This window comes from Vipera ursinii, assembly GCF_947247035.1.
Source record: "Vipera ursinii genome assembly, chromosome: 2".
Classification (NCBI taxonomy): domain Eukaryota; kingdom Metazoa; phylum Chordata; class Lepidosauria; order Squamata; family Viperidae; genus Vipera; species Vipera ursinii.
Window position 1 is genome coordinate 10,838,387 of NC_139513.1, and position 21,036 is coordinate 10,859,422.

General features: G+C 47.8%; 2 protein-coding genes and 1 long non-coding RNA gene across 3 annotated transcripts in view; 2 read left to right on the plus strand and 1 right to left on the minus strand.

The window, feature by feature from the left end:
* The window catches only part of LOC310636531 (uncharacterized protein), a 142,481-nt gene that overhangs the window by 30,980 nt on the left and 90,465 nt on the right, over nt 1-21,036 (plus strand). The gene's annotated exons all lie outside the window — the stretch shown is intronic.
* LOC310636547 overlaps nt 10,259-21,036 on the minus strand; it is a 331,701-nt gene continuing 320,923 nt past the window's right edge. The window contains exon 3 of the long non-coding RNA XR_014491742.1: nt 10,259-10,370. This is a non-coding gene — a long non-coding RNA (uncharacterized lncRNA). The remainder of the gene's footprint in view (nt 10,371-21,036) is intronic.
* The window catches only part of LOC310636529 (uncharacterized protein), a 75,355-nt gene continuing 73,508 nt past the window's right edge, over nt 19,190-21,036 (plus strand). The window contains exon 1 of the mRNA XM_083356464.1: nt 19,190-19,313. The gene's annotated coding sequence lies outside the window, so the exon portion shown is untranslated. The remainder of the gene's footprint in view (nt 19,314-21,036) is intronic.

Genomic DNA, 21,036 nt, shown 5'->3' on the forward strand with positions numbered 1-21,036 from the left:
TTCTGGGTTGGACTTCCCCTTCCCCTTGTTCCCTTGTGTTCCATCCTCCATTGTAACATCTGAACACAAGCCATGCGGACAGTAATCCCGTTACTGTCTTTTGACCTTAAAGTACCGTCCAGACTTCACCTGACCACACCTTCTCTGCTGTAATCATCTACATGCAAAATAAAGGTATTTCAGATGAACCAGGTACTTTACGAGTTCACTGTCTGGAAAGGGCCGTTAAATTGTGACTATATTTGCTTAAACAGACCAGTGCAAGTGTTAACAAGAAATTAAAACACTAGCACAACGAGCTTCGATTCAGAACAGGAAGGGTGTGCAAGTGGCATGGCATGGGTGTGTGTGCGAGAGAGCAAGGGGTGCACAAGAGGCCTGGTGTGGCAGCAGGAGAGGAGTAACAGGACAGGGAGAGGACGTGGGGGAGCGAGGGTCACATGGGTCAGGATGGAGGCAATTGGGACTCCGCAAGTGGCTGGCACAGTGCAGAGGGGTCAAGGGAGGGGATGTGAGTGGAAGATACCCAGCAACCTGCAGTCTTTCATGCCAGCTTCCCCTTTGACTTTTCAGGGAAGCCAGCATAGAAGTTTGCAAATGGCAGTCATGCAAAGGTGGGCGCTTGCCAGCCAGTGGTACCTGCCTACAGCTTGCAAAAGCACTCAGATATTGATCACAAACGACCAGAACAAGAAGGATCAGTTGCAGCCACCAATTGATTCTGGGTGGTTATGCCCCAGATGGGCCTTTCCCAATCTGGTGTTCTGCAGATGTTCAGGGAGTCGAAGTCCCAAACATCTGGAGGACAGCAGCTGGGGCAAGGTGGCCAGAGGGGTCTCCTGGCTCTCACTGGGCTGACCTGTTTAACTCCTGCTTTTTCTTCCGCCTCTTCCTTAAACCCGGGTGCTGCTCTAAATGCTCCTAATTGTTTTTCTATCTCAGAAACAGAAATATTTCGGACTGCAGAGTAAACAAAATGTCACTCTATATACAGCAAGTTAACCTTGTGTTTCTTGGGTTGTGGGTCCAGGGATTATCTCGCCACAAGGAGGCTTGCTAGCATTCACTAAATGGAATCCTCCAGATGTGAGTTAGGCTGGGATTCTACTCCCATAACATCTTGGCAGCTGGACCTGATGGGAGTTGTGATCGAGCAACTCAAGGAGAGAAGCAACCTAGAACTAAGGAGAAACTTCCAGACAGTTAGAACAATTAACCAGTGGAACAACCTGCCTCCAGAGGTGGAGGAGACTGGACAGCCATTTGCCTGAAATGCTATAGGGTTTCCTGCCTGAGCATGTGTGGGTTTTTCGCACCCGGCGGGCTCCTCATGAACTTGCCAATAAATGAGGACATGTCTCTCTGAAGCGTTCTCCGAGTGAGGCCAAGACCAAAGTCCCAAGCTCTCTTTTATTAAGATACAAGCAAGCAACAAGCAGCTATCTCATGGTTACATCTCAGCTATAGCCCTGTATGGAATGCCTTTGTTCCTGTAACTTTCTTGTGTTACTTTCTTGTACGTGTTCCAACGGGATTGTCCGTCTGCACGTAGCAAGGTCATTTGATTTCTGGTAAACTGCAACTTATGTACAGAAACGAAACTTGTCTCTGCCCTGAGCCAGACCTGCGCCATTTTATGTGAGCCTAAGGTGGAAATATGACAGGTTTCCTACAAGCATGGGGTTGGACTAGATGACCTCCAAGGTCCCTTCCAAATTATTATTATTATAACTGCAGCCTCCAGGCAGGTGAGCTGCTCTTTAGACATTTAAAGGTTACATTTGATAATGTTTGGAGCTGGTGAACAGGCCAAATAAGCTTAATATATATTCAAAAGTTGAAATATCCTTAAGAGGCCCAAATGAACATTAGGTGTCAAGGGAGGGGTGGGGTAGAGAAGAATAAGAAGGGGTCTTCTCAGCGCCCTACAAACAGTGTATAAGTCTCTGTGTGAAACGGGAGACCCCGAAGCCCAGCAGTGGCTCAAGTGTTTTTATCCTTGGGAGGGAAGCGGAGACCCAGCATCCCCAGCGCCTCTCCGATTCCGGGCAGAAGGGAGGGGAAGGCAGAGGGGGGGCCCTGGGTGGACTCTCTTCCCCCCCCCGTCTGTTCTCTCCTACACAGCTGGAGTTGGAGATCTTCGAGATCCAGAAGGGATCCGCTCGGGGCTTCTTCCCCTTCCTCCCCCCAGGCGATCCCCCAACCTCGGCTGCACGGAGGACTCTGCCCCGCTTCCCCTCCCCTCCCGTCTCGGCCACGGAGGAGACCCCCGGAGGGAGGGAGGGAGGGGGAGGAGAGGGGGGCGGCCAAGGGGCGGGGCTGCAAGGCGGAGGCGGAGCCTGAGAGGAAGAGAGAAGCCCCGCCCCCCTCGACCCTCCCACTCGCTGGATCTCCGCTTCCTTCATGCCCTCCCGCTTCTCCTCGGGAAGATCGGCGCCGGATCCCTCGGGAGAGGCTTCTGGATCCCTCTCCGGGCAGGTCTGGCTGCTCTCCTCCCTCCGGCCTTCGGGGCGCCCCTCCCGCCAGGAGAGCTTTTCCCCGCAAGCAGAAAGGTAGCTGCGGATCCGCCTCTTCGTCCTGCAGGGTTTTCCTTGGGGAGATTCGGCTCTGGCGTCGCCTGCGGGGAGCGGATCCTTCCCTTCCCTCCTGGGGGGCAAAGGGGGACCCCTCCCCGGGCTGGATCTGCCCCCTCCTCGCCCGGCCAAGGGTCCCCGCGGGGATCCAGGTGGATCCGGGAAGGAGCTTTTGGGAAGTTGCTTTCGGAAGGTCTCTCTGTGGTCCGTCAGAGCATGCACATCCTCCCACGTGCAGTTGCAAAAATGGAGTAAACGGAGCTTTAAAACCTGTATTGAGGTTTGTCGTGTGGTATTAACCCAACTGACCTCGTTGCAATGGGGAGTGGAGGGTTTGGGGGAAAGAAAACAAGTTTAAATGGAATGAATTGATCTCATGTTGTCTTAGCCCAGGTGAGATCCTCTTTTTCCGTGCTCAGCTTAAAAGCCCAGCCAGGAAACCCTTTGTCTTTAGGCGAATGATTACTTTGCTTCTTCTTTTAAAAAAAACTCTGTGGAATCCCTAAAAAGCATTTTTCCCCTTTTTTTTTGACCCTGAGGAGGCTGTGATGAGGCAGCCCCTTCTTGGTGGATGTTTTACAAAGCACAAGTTTTAAGGAGGTTTTGAGGCTGGTCTTGTAAAGCAGGTAATAGAGCAAGCTGATGGCTAGAAGGCTGCCTTCCATAATTTTAAATATTTTTCAAAACGCCTATTGGAGGCAGCTGCAGAGACCTGGAATCTTTGTGGCCTTGCATCCTCCAAAAAGCTTAAGAGAAGCCCTTTTCACACATGCTCTGCCCCACCTGATCTCTCTCATCTTCCACTGAGTTTTTCCTACCGACAATTCTGCCTTGGTCCCTCTTGGACTTCATCTTGCTGGTTTCTTTCCATTTTGACTCATCAATAACTTCCTGAATAATGATTCTATCTCCATTATTTTGGATTGTGAAGAAATAATCCTATTTTCTCCTCCCTCTTCTGGGTCACTTGCACATTATGTTCAGCATTACTCTTGGCATCTGAGCCTTTTTCCTTTCTCCTTGCAGGAGAGCAGTGAAGATGTGGCCATGAGCTCCGCAGAGGAGAAGGGGCGCTCTTGGATCGGGACCCACAAACTCCATTCTAGAGAATTTGGAAATCGAGGCCTGGTTGGAGAAGCAGCTTCCTGCACAAAGGGCCAGTTGGTCAGGTGAGATCAAATGGGTCAGCGGTGAGGACCACACCTGGCCTTGATTCTGTAGGAAGAAAAGTCTCCATCATGGTTCCTCCAAGCGGGGAATAAACATGGCAACTTCTTTGGGAAGAAGGTTGTAGTTGATTGCAGAGGAAAGGCAGACAGAAAGATGGATGCAACAGGAAACGGAGGGCTGAGCACATGTGGGTAGTGGGTTTTTATACCCCTTGGACTCTATTGTCTGGAGTTATTTCCTGTTTGAAGCTTTGTATTTCCTTTCTCATGTATTCTGTCCTGAGCCTAGGTGTGCCACTCTAGGATTCTTGCTGGTTGTCTGTCCCAGCCCACCTCCCTGGGGCTGGGGTATGTAGATTTTAGAAGTCTTCTTAGCTTCAACCTTCCTGAATGGTTTACATCTGCATTTCTATACAGTTGGTTTCCGCTTGGGGGAGGGAGACTTGGGGCTATTAAGAAAACCTGGGCATGCTTTTCTGCCTTTTAACTTCTTTTTAGGAAATGTATTTTATTTATTTATTTATTAATGGGATTCCTGCCCTTTTATTATTTTCTTCTCTGGGGAGATGACTTCCCACAATTCAGAGCAGTAACGAGTGACCCAGAAACCTCTTAACTGCAACTATAATTCTTTTCACTTTGGGGAAGCTCTCTGTAGCTTTATTTTCTCTGATCAGCAAAGGTCCTTTTGCGAGTGGCTTGGCTGTTGCGCCTGGAGAAGGATGAAATGCCAAATCTGAGCCATTTTCCCCTCCTCCTTTCCTGTCTGATCTTCTGGGGTTGAGTCTCTTTTTGGGTGCTTTGCTTTCCTCTTTCCAATACACACACACACACACACACACACACACACACAGAGTTTTAGTTGGACCTGGTTGTGCTTAGAGAAGTACAACAGACAAGTTGCCTAGTGTGATCCAGGGATTCGGTTGGCCTCTCTCCCATCCAGGTAGGAAATGCAAAGGAATGACCTCAATTCAGACAGTCCTGTGCCTTGTGCCAATCCAAGGGTTGTGGAATAAGCCAGGTGTGAACTTGGGTGTACCGAGTGCCCATGTCCTGGTCAGAGGGTGGGACTCAGGTGACTTTTGCCCCTTTTTATGACATTTCTAGGGACGCGGTGGCTCAGTGGGTTAAGACACTGAGCTTGTCGATCAGAAGGTCGGCAGTTTGGCGGGTCGAATCCCAAGTGCTGCGTAGCAGAATGAGCGCCTGTTACTCGTCCCAGCTTCTGCCCACCTAGTAGTTCGAAAGCACGTAAAAATGCAAGTAGAAAAATAGGGACCACTACGGTGGGAAGGTAACAGCGTTCCGTGCACCTTTGGCGTCTAGTCATGCCGGCCACATGACCACGGAGACGTCCTCGGACAAACGCTGGCTCTTTGGCTTTGAAACGGAGATGAGCACCGGCCCCTAGAGTCGGAAACAACTAGCACGCATGTGTGGGGGAACCTTTACCTATGACCTTTCTTGCTACACTTGTTAAGTGAATCATCTAATCACCGCAGTTCTCAAGTTACTAACATGGGAAGTTGAGGGGGCCCTGAAGAAGCTGACGGATGCTTTGGGACACGTTGCTTAGCAACAATATGGAACATGAGGCTTAGAGAATGGCCTAAGGCTGCAAAGGCCTCTGTTCTGGGGATTAAGGCCTCATTTCTCAGTGGCAGTGGAGACACTGGGCTGAAGTCCAGTCCAGGGGTCATTGTCAGATGGCTGAAACTGTTGAAGACTCCAGGCCTCCACTTAAGACGCAATCCCAGTATTGTTGTCAATCCGGCCTGCTTTTCATGGCTGTGCTTGTATAGCTCACGCTTCCAGGGGTGACTGCAGCTTTGTATCCCACTCCAGGAACCCTCCAGGTCATGGGTGGCCTATGCCTGGTCTCCACGACCTCCCCCACCACCATTGCCTGGTCCTCCTCCTCACCTAACCACTGCTTCACTGCACAACTGAAATTTCAGTCCCGACTGTGGTCCTAAGTTGAGGACATGTCTCCTACAGATGTAGGGCCTCCATCACTGTTTCAGGTGTACCGAGGACCCTAACCTGGGCAGAGGGTGGGACTGGAAGACCTTCAAGGTCCCTTCCAAGGCTGAGATTTTGTGATCCTCTACCATTCTCAAAAGGAAATATTATTCTCGATTTCTTTTTCATTCCAACAGCAGATAAGCGATCGTAACCAAAGATTTATCTGCAATTCAAGACATAATAGAAAATCAACCCAAGGCAGCAGTCACCAGTAAGCATGGAGCCTGGGAAACTCTTGGATCCCCCGTCAGACACAAGCAGTACTTTGGAAAACCACACCAAAAAAAACTATGAATGCTCAGAGTGTGGGAAATCCTTCGCTCGCCAGTCCTCCCTTTTGACCCACAGGAAGGTCCATGTGGAAAGTGGATCCAGTCAAGGTTTGGAGGATGAGAAATCCTTCTCTGGAAAAGACACCCAAGATTCCAGAAGCTCCTCCAGACTAAAGCCCTATAAATGTCTGGAATGTGACATATGCTTTGGTCAAAAGTCACGTCTTCTTACACATCAGAAAATCCACACTGGAGAGAAAAAATATCAATGTCTGGAATGTGGGAAATTTTTCCGTGAAAAAGCCCAAGTCAGAAACCACGAGAGAATTCACACAGGAGAGAAACCTTACAAGTGTTGGCAATGTGGGAAGAGCTTTTCTTGGAATTCAAGTCTTTGGGCCCATGAGAAGATCCATGCAGGAATAAAACCTTACAAATGCTTTGAGTGTGGAAAATCTTTCACCCAGAGTTCAGGTCTTTGGACTCATAAGAAAACACACAGAGGGGAGAAAAACGAAAAGTGCCTCGAATGTGGGAAACGTTTTTCCAGGAAATCACACCTGATGCAACATCAGAGATGTCACACTGGAGACAGACCCTTTGAATGCCCAGAATGTGAGAAACGATTTACATTTTCTTATGAACTTCGGAGACACCAGGAAAGGCACAGAGGAGAGTTACCCTATCAATGTGGGGAGTGTGGGAAAAGTTTTGGTTTCCTAAGAGAGCTTCAGATTCATCAGAGAATCCACACAGGGGAAAAACCATACAAATGTGGGGAGTGTGGGAAATGCTTTTCCCGAAAACAACACCTTGTAAGGCATCAGAGGCTCCACACAGGAGAGAAGCCATACAGATGCGTAGAATGCGGAAAATGTTTTACTCAAAAGGGGGACCTTTGGAAACATCATAGAACACACACAGGGGAGAAGCCACATCAATGCAATGAATGTGGACGATTCTATCGTACCTCAACCGCCCTTAAAAGTCATGTGAAAATTCACACAGGGGAAAAAAACTACAAATGTTTAGACTGTGGGAGAACATTTGCTCATCCATGTTCCCTCAGAAGCCACAGCCGAATCCACACAGGAGAGAAGCCCTTTAAATGCTCAGAGTGCGATAAATGTTTTTCTCAGAAAGGTACTCTTGTGACACATCAGCGAACCCACACTGGAGAGAAACCCTACAAATGTCTGGAGTGTGGGAAATTTTTTGCCCATCCTTCAACACTGCATGCACACCAGAAATCACACAGGATAGTCGCCTTATAAGTGTGCAGAGTGCAAGAAACCTTTCCGTTGTAAATCAGAGTTAAAGATGCATCAGAATGCCCATTGCAGAGATCAATCTCTTCTGTTGTGAAAAAAACTGATTTTTTTTCAAAAGTCACATCTTAAGGTTAATCAGGAACATCACACAGTGTCAGAAGGGAAATCCTACTATTGTTTGGTGTGGGGAAAATGTTTTTCCTACTCAAGTAGCCTTAAATACCATAATCAAGAAAAACTGCATAAATCTTTGCCTCAGAAAGCAGCAGCCTTAGTAGCTTAACGGTTATTACACAAGAGGAAAGAGCTATAAGTGATGGGCGGAGTAGATAATGGTTTGCAGAGTGCAGCTAGTCTCCACTTACAGTCGCAGTTGGGAAGAGATTTCCAGTCATAAGTTGTTACGGTGGTTAGTCGAGGCACCCATATATATCGGAGCTGATTTTCTGACATGTTTCTGGTCATTAAGCAAGTCACTGTAGTTTAAACATAAAGCCATTCTTCGAAATGTGTGTGTTTTGATAAAAAGTGGCAATACGCCAGGAACTACCAGAAAAAGAAAAATTGGGATCCCACAGCTGCAGGATCACACAAGTGGTCTTACAAGCTATACGATTGCCAAGCATCCATAATGAGGTTACATAACTTTTTGGCTTTTGGGATGTGGATTGGGGTGTGTTGGAAGCTGGCTTTTAGGTCATTATCATATATGGACACGTATATAATGTATATTCACCTTCATTTCGTGACAGATTTTCTAGTTGAAAAAAAAACATTGAAAGCAAAGTTCTTGCCACTTTCCTGTATTTCTAGCAGAGAAAGTCAAATCAGATGGAAATTGCTCAGATATTCAGGAACACTTAAGAATATTGAAAAATGTTATTTTAAAATTCTTGCCAGTGTTTGACAAACGGAACATTCTTCTTCAATGATTTCATTATTTTTCCTTGGGCTCGATCTTCACGCCTGCTAACAGAAAAAGAAGCCACAGCCTGTGTTCCACTTACGGCAGCATTTGGGACTGGAGTTTCCATCCTTAAACGATGCCATCATAAACCCCTGACTGCACTGCAGAGTGATGACAATCCCTACAGTCCCGGTTACCGTTGTTAATTGAATCCCACGGTCATTTGACCGGGCGACTTCCTGCAGGCTTCCCACAAATTCAGTGGGGAAACGGGCAGGAAGTTGTGAGTCCCAGGTCCACAGCTGCAAAGCATCTCCTGAGATGGAGCAAGGAGTGTCCCAGGCTATTGGAGAGGGTCAGGAAGTGTGCTGCCACCACGTGGCTGTTCTTGGGAAATTATAATATGTTAATTGGGTCTGCCAGTACCTTTCCCCTTTCTGATGTATTTCCTATCCTGCTCATGATGCTGTACTAGGATCCACCCCTTCTGGGTTGGACTTCCCCTTCCCTTTGTTCCCTTGTGTTCCATCCTCCATTGTAACATCTGAACACAAGCCATGCGGACAGTAATCCCGTTACTGTCTTTTGACCTTAAAGTACCGTCCAGACTTCACCTGACCACACCTTCTCTGCTGTAATCATCTTCATGCAAAATAAAGGTATTTCAGATGAACCAGGTACTTTACGAGTTCACTGTCTGGAAAGGGCCGTTAAATTGTGACTAAATTTGCTTAAACAGACCAGTGCAAGTGTTAACAAGAAATTAAAACACTAGCACAACGAGCTTCGATTCAGAACAGGAAGGGTGTGCAAGTGGCATGGCATGGGTGTGTGTGCGAGAGAGCAAGGGGTGCACAAGAGGCCTGGTGTGGCAGCAGGAGAGGAGTAACAGGACAGGGAGAGGACGTGGGGGAGCGAGGGTCACGTGGGTCAGGATGGAGGCAATTGGGACTCCGCAAGTGGCTGGCACAGCACGAGTGCAGAGGGGTCAAGGGAGGGGATGTGAGTGGAAGATACCCAGCAACCTGCAGTCTTCCATGCCAGCTTCCCCTTTGACTTTTCAGGGAAGCCAGCATAGAAGTTTGCAAATGGCAGTCATGCAAAGATGGGCGCTTGCCAGCCAGTGGTACCTGCCTACAGCTTGCAAAAGCACTCATATATTGATCACAAACGACCAGAACAACAAGGATCAGTTGCAGCCACCAATTTTTTTTTTATTGAAAAGTTTTAACATACAATTTTTCTTTAAAACCCCCCTCCCCCTCCCTTCTCCCCCCCCACCTCTCCCCCCCTCCCCCCCACTTCCCAGAGCTAAATACAAGGTATATATATAAAAAGCAATCATAAACAATCATATACTAACAACTATAAACTCTAAAATCCATCACTCTCTAGCTTATATAGGATAAAACAAGCCTTAGTAATATTAAATATATATAAAGAAACTAAAAGAAAAAAAGAAAAAAAAGAAAGAAGACTTATTCAAATGCTACATAAAACTTCTTAACCCTATACTTGTTCTGGATAAACTCGATCCATTTTCTCCATTCCATAATATAGCGTTCTTGCGAGTGAGTTGCAGCCACCAATTGATTCTGGGTGGTTATGCCCAAGATGGGCCTTTCCCAATCTGGTGTTCTGCAGATGTTGAGGGAGTCGAAGTCCCAAACATCTGGAAGGCAGCAGCTGGGGCAAGGTGGCCAGAGGGGGTCTCCTGGCTCTCACTGGGCTGACCTGTTTAACTCCTGCTTTTTCTTCCGCCTCTTCCTTAAACCCGGGTGCTGCTCTAAATGCTCCTAATTGTTTTTCTATCTCAGAAATATTTCGGACTGCAGAGTAAACAAAATCTCACTCTATATACAGCAAGTTAACCTTGTGTTTCTTGGGTTGTGGGTGCAGTGATTGTCTCGCCACAAGGAGGCATAATAATAATAATAATAATAATAATAATAATAATAATAATAATAATAATAAATAATAAATAATAATAATAATAATAGTAATAATAATATGATGATGATGATGATGATGATGATGATGATGAAGAAGAAGAAGAAGAAGAAGAAGAAGAAGAAGAAGAAGAAGAAGAAGAAGAAGAAGAAGAAGAAGAAGAAGAAGAAGAAGAAGAAGAAGAAGTAGTTGGAAGGGACCTTGGAGGTCATTTATTCCAACCCCCTGCTCAGGCAGGAAACCCTATACCATTTCAGGCAAATGGCTGTCCAGTCTCTTCTTAAAAACTTGCTTGCTTGCTAGCAATCACTCAATGGAATCCTCCAGATGTGAGTTAGGCTGGGATTTTACTCCCATAATGTCTTGGCAGCTGCACCTGATGGGAGTTGTGATCGAGCAACTCCTCAGGGAGAGAAGCAACCTAGAACTAAGGAGAAACTTCCTGACAGAACAATTAACCAGTGGAACAACCTGCCTCCAGAGGTGGTGAATGCTCCAACACTGGAAGTTTTTAAGAGGAGACTGGACAGCCATTTGCCTGAAATGGGATAGGGTTTCCTGCCTGAGCAGGGGGGTCTAGATGACTAGATGACCTCCAAGGTCCCTTCCAACTACATAGTGTGGTGGGATGGAGGGTTTGTTGTCACTGTGTGTTGGGGGGAGAGAGCACAGGGGGAGGCTCAGCTAATCTCAATGTACACATGTTGTACTTTGACAATAAAGGTTGTTGTTGTTGTTGTTGTTGTTATTATTATTATTATTATTATTATTATTATTATTATTATTATTATTATTAATATTATTACTCTGCAACCTCCAGGCAGGTGAGCTGCACTTAAGACATTTAAAGGTTACATTTGATAATGTTTGGAGCTTGTGTAATATATACTCAAAAGTTGAAATATCCTTAAGAGGCCCAAATCGAGACTGAGTGTCAAGGGAGGGGTGGGGTAGAGAATAAGAAGGGGTCTCCTCAGGGCCCTACAAAGAGTTTATAAGTCTCTGTGTGAAACGGGAGACCCCGAAGCCCAGCAGTGGCTCAAGTGTTTTTATCCTTGGGAGGGAAGCAGGGACCCAGCATCCACAGCGCCTCTCCGATTCCGGGCAGAAGGGAGGGGAAGGCAGAGGGGGGGGGGTCCTGGGTGGACTCTCCTCCCCCCCCGTCTGTTCTCTCCTGCGCAGCTGGAGTTGGAGATCTTGGAGATCCAGAAGGGATCCGCTCGGGGCTTCTTCCCCTTCCTCCCCCAGGCGCTCCCCCAACCTCGGCTGCACGGAGGACCCTGCCCCGCTTCCCCTCCCCTCCCGTCTCGGCCGCGGAGGGGAGCCCGGGAGGGGGAGGGGAGGGGGCGGCCAAGGGGCGGGGCTGCAAGGCGGAGGCGGAGCCTAAGAGGAAGAGAGAAGCCCCGCCCCCCTCGACCCTCCCACTCGCTGGATCTCCGCTTCCTTCCTGCCGTCCCGCTTCTCCTCGGGAGGATCGGCGCTGGATCCTTCGGGAGAGGCTTCTGGATCCCTCTCCGGGCAGTCCTGGCTGCTCTCCTCCCTCCGGCCTTCGGGCCGCCCCTCCCGCCAGGAGAGCTTTTCCCCGCAAGCAGAAAGGTAGCTGCGGATCCGCCTCTTCGTCCTGCAGGGATTTCCTTGGGGAGATTCGGCTCTGGCGTCGCCTGCGGGGAGCGGATCCCTTCCCTTCCCTCCTGGGGAACAAAGGGGGATCCCTCCCCGGGCTGGATCTGCCCCCTCCTCGCCCGGCCAAGGCTCTCCGCGGGGCTCCGGGTGGATCCGGGAAGGAGCTTTGGGGAAGTTGCTTTCAGAAGGTCTCTCTGCGGTCCGTCAGAGCAGGAAGTCTCCGGGCATGCACATTCTCGCAGGTGCAGTTGCAAAAACGGAGTAAACGGAGCTTTAAAACCTGTATCGAGGTTTGCAGTGTGGTATTAACCCAACTGACCTCGTTGCAATGGGGAGGGGAGGGTTTGGGGGAAAGAAAACAAGTTTTTATGTGAATGATTACTTTGCTTCTGCTTTCAAAAAAACCCTCTGTGGAATCCCTAAAAAGCATTTTTTTCCCTTTTTTTGCCCTGAGGAGGCTGTGATGAGGCAGCCCTGTTAGGTATATGGTGCTAGCCTACAATGTTGGGTTGAAAATATATTAACCATAATGCTATGTCTTTAAGAAGTTAATTGGCCAATGGGTGTGTAAGTGTTCTCATGGCCATAAGAGGAAGCTAGGAACATAGCTTCTCTCTCTCTCTCTGAATTCACTGATCTCTACTATTACTGTTTTTGCTCTGCTGTTGGTTTACTACTGTTGTAAACCTGAACTGTGTATTGACCTCTGGACTGGTAAGAAGACTTTGTAGCTTGGACTGTTGCTATTGTTTATGACCTGAACTGTTTATTTTTTGACTGTGCATTTTTGTTCTTACACCACCTCAAAAGTAAACTACTTTTTGTTTTTATAACTCAGTGTATTCTTGTGTGACTTTTACTGCTCTCAGTACCCTTCCTTGTCTGTGCAACTCTTTGGTAGCACAAGGAGACCTTGCACAACAAATTCCTTAACAAGCCCCTTCTCGGTGGATGTTTTACAAAGCAGAAGTTTTAAGGAGGTTTTGAGGCTGGCCTTGTAAAGCAGGTAATAGAACAAGCTGATGGCTAGAAGGCTGCCTTCCATAATTTTAAATATTTTTCAAAACGCCTATTGGAGGCAGCTGCAGAGACCTGGAATCTTTGTGGCTTTGTATTCTCCAAAAAGCTTAAGAAAGAGCAGCCCTCTTCACACATGCTCTGCCCCACCTGATCTCTCTCATCTTCCACTGAGTTTTTCCTACATTGCTCCCTGTTGGACTTCATCTTGCTGGTTTCTCTCCGTTTTGGCTCATCAATATCTTCCTGAATAATGATTCTATCTCCATTATTCTATCTCCATTCTAGAGAATTTGGAAATTGAGGCCTGGTTGGAGAAGCAGCTTCCTGCACAAAGGGCCAGTTGGTCAGGTGAGATCAAATCGGTCAGCGGTGAGGGTCATACCTGGCCTTGATTCACAGCAGTAACGAGTGACCCAGAAACCTCTTACCCGCAACTATATTTCTTTTCACTTTGGGGAAGCTCTCTGTAGCTTTATTTTCTCTGATCAGCAAAGGTCCTTTTACGAGCGGCTTGGCTGTTGAGTCTGGAGAAGGATGAAATGCCAAATCTGAGCCATTTTCCCATCCTCCTTTCCTGTCTGATTTTCTGGGGTTGAGTCACTTTTCTGGTGCACTGACTGAAGTCCTCTTTCCAATACACACACACACACACACACACACACACACACACACACAGAGTGTTTTGGTTGGACCTGGTTGTGCTTAGACAAGCACAACAGACAAGTTGCCTAGTGTGATCCAGGCATTCAGTTGGCCTCTCTCCCATCCAGGTAGGAAATGCAAAAGAATGACCGCAATTCAGACAGCAGCTTTGTATCCCACTCCAGGAACCTCCCAACTCATGGGTGGCCTATGCCTGGTCTCCACGACCTCCCCCACCACCATTGTCTGGTCCTCCTCCTCACCTAACCACTGCTTCACTGAACAACTGAAATGCCAGTCTCAACTGTGGTCCTAAGTTGAGGACATGTCTCCTACAGATGTAGGGCCTCCATCACTGTCTCTGGTGTACCGAGGACCCTACCCTGGGCAGAGGGTGGGACTGGAAGACCTTCAAGGTCCCTTCCAAGGCTGAGATTTTGTGATCCTCTACCATTCTCAAAAGGAAATATTATTCTCGATTTCTTTTTCATTCCAACAGCAGATAAGCGATCGTAACCAAAGATTTATCTGCAATTCAAGGCATAATAGAAAATCAACCCAAGGCAGCAGTCACCAGTAAGCATGGAGGCTGGGAAACTCTTGGATCCCCCGTCAGACACAAGGAGCACTTCGGAAAACCACACCAAAAAAAACTATGAATGCTCAGAGTGTGGGAAATCCTTCGCTCGCCAGTCCTCCCTTTTGACCCACAGGAAGGTCCATGTGGAAAGAGGATCCAGTCAAGGTTTGGAGGATGAGAAATCCTTCTCTGGAAAAGACACCCAAGATTCCAGAAGCTCCTCCAGACTAAAGCCCTATAAATGTCTGGAATGTGACATATGCTTTGGTCAAAAGTCACGTCTTCTTACACATCAGAAAATCCACACTGGAGAGAAAAAATATCAATGTCTGGAATGTGGGAAATTTTTCCGTGAAAAAGCCCAAGTCAGAAACCACGAGAGAATTCACACAGGAGAGAAACCTTACAAGTGTTGGCAATGTGGGAAGAGCTTTTCTTGGAATTCAAGTCTTTGGGCCCATGAGAAGATCCATGCAGGAATAAAACCTTACAAATGCTTTGAGTGTGGAAAATCTTTCACCCAGAGTTCAGGTCTTTGGACTCATAAGAAAACACACAGAGGGGAGAAAAATGAAAAGTGCCTCGAATGTGGGAAACGTTTTTCCAGGAAATCACACCTGATGCAACATCAGAGATGTCACACTGGAGACAGACCCTATGAATGCCCAGAATGTGAGAAACGATTTACATTTTCTTATGAACTTCGGAGACACCAGGAAAGGCACAGAGGAGAGTTACCCTATCAATGTGGGGAGTGTGGAAAAAGTTTTGGTTTCCTAAGAGAGCTTCAGATTCATCAGAGAATCCACACAGGGGAAAAACCATACAAATGTGGGGAGTGTGGGAAATGCTTTTCCCGAAAACAACACCTTGTAAGGCATCAGAGGCTCCACACAGGAGAGAAGCCATACAGATGCGTAGAATGCGGAAAATGTTTTACTCAAAAGGGGGACCTTTGGAAACATCATAGAACACACACAGGGGAGAAGCCACATCAATGCAATGAATGTGGACGATTCTATCGTACCTCAACCGCCCTTAAAAGTCATGTGAAAATTCACACAGGGGAAAAAAACAACAAATGTTTAGACTGTGGGAGAACATTTGCTCATCCATGTTCCCTCAGAAGCCACAGCCGAATCCACACAGGAGAGAAGCCCTTTAAATGCTCAGAGTGCGATAAATGTTTTTCTCAGAAAGGTACTCTTGTGACACATCAGCGAACCCACACTGGAGAGAAACCCTACAAATGTCTGGAGTGTGGGAAATTTTTTGCCCATCCTTCAACACTGCATGCACACCAGAAATCACACAGGATAGTCGCCTTATAAGTGTGCAGAGTGCAAGAAACCTTTCCGTTGTAAATCAGAGTTAAAGATGCATCAGAATGCCCATTGCAGAGATAAATCTCTTCTGTTGTGAAAAAAACTGATTTTTTTTCAAAAGTCACATCTTAAGGTTAATCAGGAACATCACACAGTGTCAGAAGGGAAATCCTACTATTGTTTGGTGTGGGGAAAATGTTTTTCCTACTCAAGTAGCCTTAAATACCATAATCAAGAAAAACTGCATAAATCTTTGCCTCAGAAAGCAGCAGCGTTAGTAGCTTAACGGTTATTACACAAGAGGAAAGAGCTATAAGTGACGGGCGGAGTAGATAATGGTTTGCAGAGTGCAGCTAGCCTCCACTTACAGTTGCAATTGGGAAGAGATTTCCAGTCATAAGTTGTTACGGTGGTTAGTCGAGGCACCCATATATATCGGAGCTCATTTTCTGACATGTTTCCGGTCATAAAGCAAGTCACTGTAGTCCTAAACATAAAGCCATTCTTCCAAATGTGTGTTTTTTGATAAAAAAGTGGCAATATGCAGGAACTAGCAGAAAAAGAAAAATTGGGATCCCACAGCTGCAGAATCACACAAGTGATTTTAAAAGCCATCAGGTTGTGTAGCGCCCATAATGAGGTTACATAACTTTTTGGCTTTTGGGATGTGGATTGAGGTGTGTTGGAGGCTGGCTTTTAGGTCATTATCATATATGGACACGTATATAATGTATATTCGCCTTCATTCGTGACAAATTGTCTAGTTGAAAATAAAAAATGTTGAAAGCAAAGTTCTTGCCACTTTCCTGTATTTCTAGCAAAGAAAGTCAAATAGGATGGAAATAGCTCAGATGTTCAGGAACCCTTAAGAATATTGAAAAATGTTATTTTAAAATTCTTGCCAGTGTTTGACAAACGGAACATTTTTCTTCAATGATTTCATTATTTTTCCTTGGGCTCGATCTTCACGCCTGCTAACAGGAAAAGAAGCCACAGCCTGTGTTCCACTTACGGCAGCATTTGGGACTGGAGTTTCCATCCTTAAACGATGCCGTCATAAACCCCTGACTGCACTGCAGAGTGATGACAATCCCTACAGTCCCGGTTACCGTTGTTAATTGAATCCCACGGTCATTTGACCGGGCGACTTCCTGCAGGCTTCCCACAAATTCAGTGGGGAAACGGGCAGGAAGTTGTGAGTCCCAGGTCCACAGCTGCAAAGCATCTCCTGAGATGGAGCAAGGAGTGTCCCAGGCTATGGGAGAGGGTCAGGAAGTGTGCTGCCACCACGTGGCTGTTCTTGGGAAATTATAATATGTTAATTGGGTCTGCCAGTACCTTTCCCCTTTCTGATGTATATCCTATCCTGCTCATGATGCTGTACTAGGATCCACCCCTTCTGGGTTGGACTTCCCCTTCCCCTTGTTCCCTTGTGTTCCATCCTCCATTGTAACATCTGAACACAAGCCATGCGGACAGTAATCCCGTTACTGTCTTTTGACCTTAAAGTACCGTCCAGACTTCACCTGACCACACCTTCTCTGCTGTAATCATCTACATGCAAAATAAAGGTATTTCAGATGAACCAGGTACTTTACGAGTTCACTGTCTGGAAAGGGCCGTTAAATTGTGACTATATTTGCTTAAACAGACCAGTGCAAGTGTTAACAAGAAATTAAAACACTAGCACAACGAGCTTCGATTCAGAACAGGAAGGGTGTGCAAGTGGCATGGCATGGGTGTGTGTGCGAGAGAGCAAGGGGTGCACAAGAGGCCTGGTGTGGCAGCAGGAGAGGAGTAACAGGACAGGGAGAGGACGTGGGGGAGCGAGGGTCACATGGGTCAGGATGGAGGCAATTGGGACTCCGCAAGTGGCTGGCACAGTGCAGAGGGGTCAAGGGAGGGGATGTGAGTGGAAGATACCCAGCAACCTGCAGTCTTTCATGCCAGCTTCCCCTTTGACTTTTCAGGGAAGCCAGCATAGAAGTTTGCAAATGGCAGTCATGCAAAGGTGGGCGCTTGCCAGCCAGTGGTACCTGCCTACAGCTTGCAAAAGCACTCAGATATTGATCACAAACGACCAGAACAAGAAGGATCAGTTGCAGCCACCAATTGATTCTGGGTGGTTATGCCCCAGATGGGCCTTTCCCAATCTGGTGTTCTGCAGATGTTCAGGGAGTCGAAGTCCCAAACATCTGGAGGACAGCAGCTGGGGCAAGGTGGCCAGAGGGGTCTCCTGGCTCTCACTGGGCTGACCTGTTTAACTCCTGCTTTTTCTTCCGCCTCTTCCTTAAACCCGGGTGCTGCTCTAAATGCTCCTAATTGTTTTTCTATCTCAGAAACAGAAATATTTCGGACTGCAGAGTAAACAAAATGTCACTCTATATACAGCAAGTTAACCTTGTGTTTCTTGGGTTGTGGGTCCAGGGATTATCTCGCCACAAGGAGGCTTGCTAGCATTCACTAAATGGAATCCTCCAGATGTGAGTTAGGCTGGGATTCTACTCCCATAACATCTTGGCAGCTGGACCTGATGGGAGTTGTGATCGAGCAACTCAAGGAGAGAAGCAACCTAGAACTAAGGAGAAACTTCCAGACAGTTAGAACAATTAACCAGTGGAACAACCTGCCTCCAGAGGTGGAGGAGACTGGACAGCCATTTGCCTGAAATGCTATAGGGTTTCCTGCCTGAGCATGTGTGGGTTTTTCGCACCCGGCGGGCTCCTCATGAACTTGCCAATAAATGAGGACATGTCTCTCTGAAGCGTTCTCCGAGTGAGGCCAAGACCAAAGTCCCAAGCTCTCTTTTATTAAGATACAAGCAAGCAACAAGCAGCTATCTCATGGTTACATCTCAGCTATAGCCCTGTATGGAATGCCTTTGTTCCTGTAACTTTCTTGTGTTACTTTCTTGTACGTGTTCCAACGGGATTGTCCGTCTGCACGTAGCAAGGTCATTTGATTTCTGGTAAACTGCAACTTATGTACAGAAACGAAACTTGTCTCTGCCCTGAGCCAGACCTGCGCCATTTTATGTGAGCCTAAGGTGGAAATATGACAGGTTTCCTACAAGCATGGGGTTGGACTAGATGACCTCCAAGGTCCCTTCCAAATTATTATTATTATAACTGCAGCCTCCAGGCAGGTGAGCTGCTCTTAAGACATTTAAAGGTTACATTTGATAATATTTGGAGCTGGTGAACAGGCCAAATAAGCTTAATATATATTCAAAAGTTGAAATATCCTTAAGAGGCCCAAATGAACATTAGGTGTCAAGGGAGGGGTGGGGTAGAGAAGAATAAGAAGGGGTCTCCTCAGCGCCCTACAAACAGTGTATAAGTCTCTGTGTGAAACGGGAGACCCCGAAGCCCAGCAGTGGCTCAAGTGTTTTTATCCTTGGGAGGGAAGCGGAGACCCAGCATCCCCAGCGCCTCTCCGATTCCGGGCAGAAGGGAGGGGAAGGCAGAGGGGGGGCCCTGGGTGGACTCTCTTCCCCCCCCCCGTCTGTTCTCTCCTACACAGCTGGAGTTGGAGATCTTCGAGATCCAGAAGGGATCCGCTCGGGGCTTCTTCCCCTTCCTCCCCCCAGGCGATCCCCCAACCTCGGCTGCACGGAGGACCCTGCCCCGCTTCCCCTCCCCTCCCGTCTTGGCCGGGGAGGGGACCCCCGGAGGGAGGGAGGGAGGGAGGGGGAGGAGAGGGGGCGGCCAAGGGGCGGGGCTGCAAGGCGGGGGCGGAGCCTGAGAGGAAGAGAGAAGCCCCGCCCCCCTCGACCCTCCCACTCGCTGGATCTCCGCTTCCTTCATGCCCTCCCGCTTCTCCTCGGGAAGATCGGCGCCGGATCCCTCGGGAGAGGCTTCTGGATTCCGCTCCGGACAGGTCTGGCTGCTCTCCTCCCTCCGGCCTTCGGGGCGCCCCTCCCGCCAGGAGAGCTTTTCCCCGCAAGCAGAAAGGTAGCTGCGGATCCGCCTCTTCGTCCTGCAGGGTTTTCCTTGGGGAGATTCGGCTCTGGCGTCGCCTGCGGGGAGCGGATCCTTCCCTTCCCTCCTGGGGGGCAAAGGGGGACCCCTCCCCGGGCTGGATCTGCCCCCTCCTCGCCCGGCCAAGGGTCCCCGCGGGGATCCGGGTGGATCCGAGACGGAGCTTTTGGGGAAGTTGCTTTCAGAAGGTCTCTCTGTGGTCCGTCAGAGCATGCACATCCTCGCACGTGCAGTTGCAAAAATGGAGTAAACGGAGCTTCAAAACCTGTATTGAGGTTTGCAGTGTGGTATTAACCCAACTGACCTCGTTGCAATGGGGATGGGAGGGTTTGGGGGAAAGAAAACAAGTTTAAATTGAGTGAATTGATCTCATGTTGTTTTAGCCCACGTGAGATCCTCTTTTTCCGTGCTCAGCTTAAAAGCCCAGCCAGGAAACCCTTTGTTTTTATGCGAATGATTACTTTGCTTCTTCTTTAAAAAAAACTCTGTGGAATCCCTAAAAAGCATTTTTTCCCCTTTTTTTGCCCTGAGGAGGCTGTGATGAGGCAGCCCCTTCTTGGTGGATATTTTACAAAGCAGAAGTTTCAAGGAAGTGTTGAGGCTGGCCTTGTAAAGCAGGTAATAGAACAAGCTGATGGCTAGAAGGCTGCCTTCCATAATTTTAAATATTTTTCAAAATGCCTATTGGAGGCAGCTGCAGAGACCTGGAATCTTTGTGGCTTTGCATCCTCCAAAAAGCTTAAGAAAGAGCAGCCCTCTTCACACATGCTCTGCCCCACCTGATCTCTCTCATCTTCCACTGAGTTTTTCCTACATTGGTCCCTGTTGGACTTCATCTTGCTGGTTTCTCTCCGTTTTGGCTCATCAATATCTTCCTGAATAATGTTTGGATTGTGAAGAAATAATCCTATTTTCTCCTCCCTCTTCCGGGTCACTTACAGATTATGTTCAGCATTACTCTTGGCATCTGAGACTTTTTCCTTTCTCTTTGCAGGAGAGCAGTGAAGATGTGGCCATGAGCTCCGCAGAGGAGAAGGGGCGTTCTTGGATCGGGACCCACAAACTCCATTCTAGAGAATTTGGAAATCGAGGCCTGGTTGGAGAAGCAGCTTCCTGCACAAAGGGCCAGTTGGTCAGGTGAGATCAAATCGGTCAGCGGTGAGGATCACACCTGGCCTTGATTCAGAGCAGTAACGAGTGACCCAGAAACCTCTTACCCGCAACTATATTTCTTTTCACTTTGGGGAAGCTCCCTGTAGCTTTATTTTCTCTGATCAGCAAAGGTCCTTTTACGAGTGGATTGGCTGTTGCGCCTGCGGAAGGATGAAATGCCAAATCTGAGCCATTTTCCCGTCCTCCTTTCCTGTCTGATTTTCTGGGGTTGAGTCACTTTTCTGGTGCTCTGACTGAAGTCCTCTTTCCAACACACACACACACACAGAGTGTTTTGGTTGGACCTGGTTGTGCTTAGACAAGCACAACAGACAAGTTGCCTACTGTGATCCAGGGATTCGGTTGGCCTCTCTCCCATCCAGGGAGAGGAATGCAAAGGAATGACCTCAATTCAGACAGTCCTGTGCCTTGTGCCAATCCAAGGGTTGTGCAATAAGCCAGGTGTGAACTTGGGTGTACCGAGTGCCCATGTCTGGTCAGAGGGTGGGACTCAGGTGACTTTTGCCCCTTTTTATGACCTTTC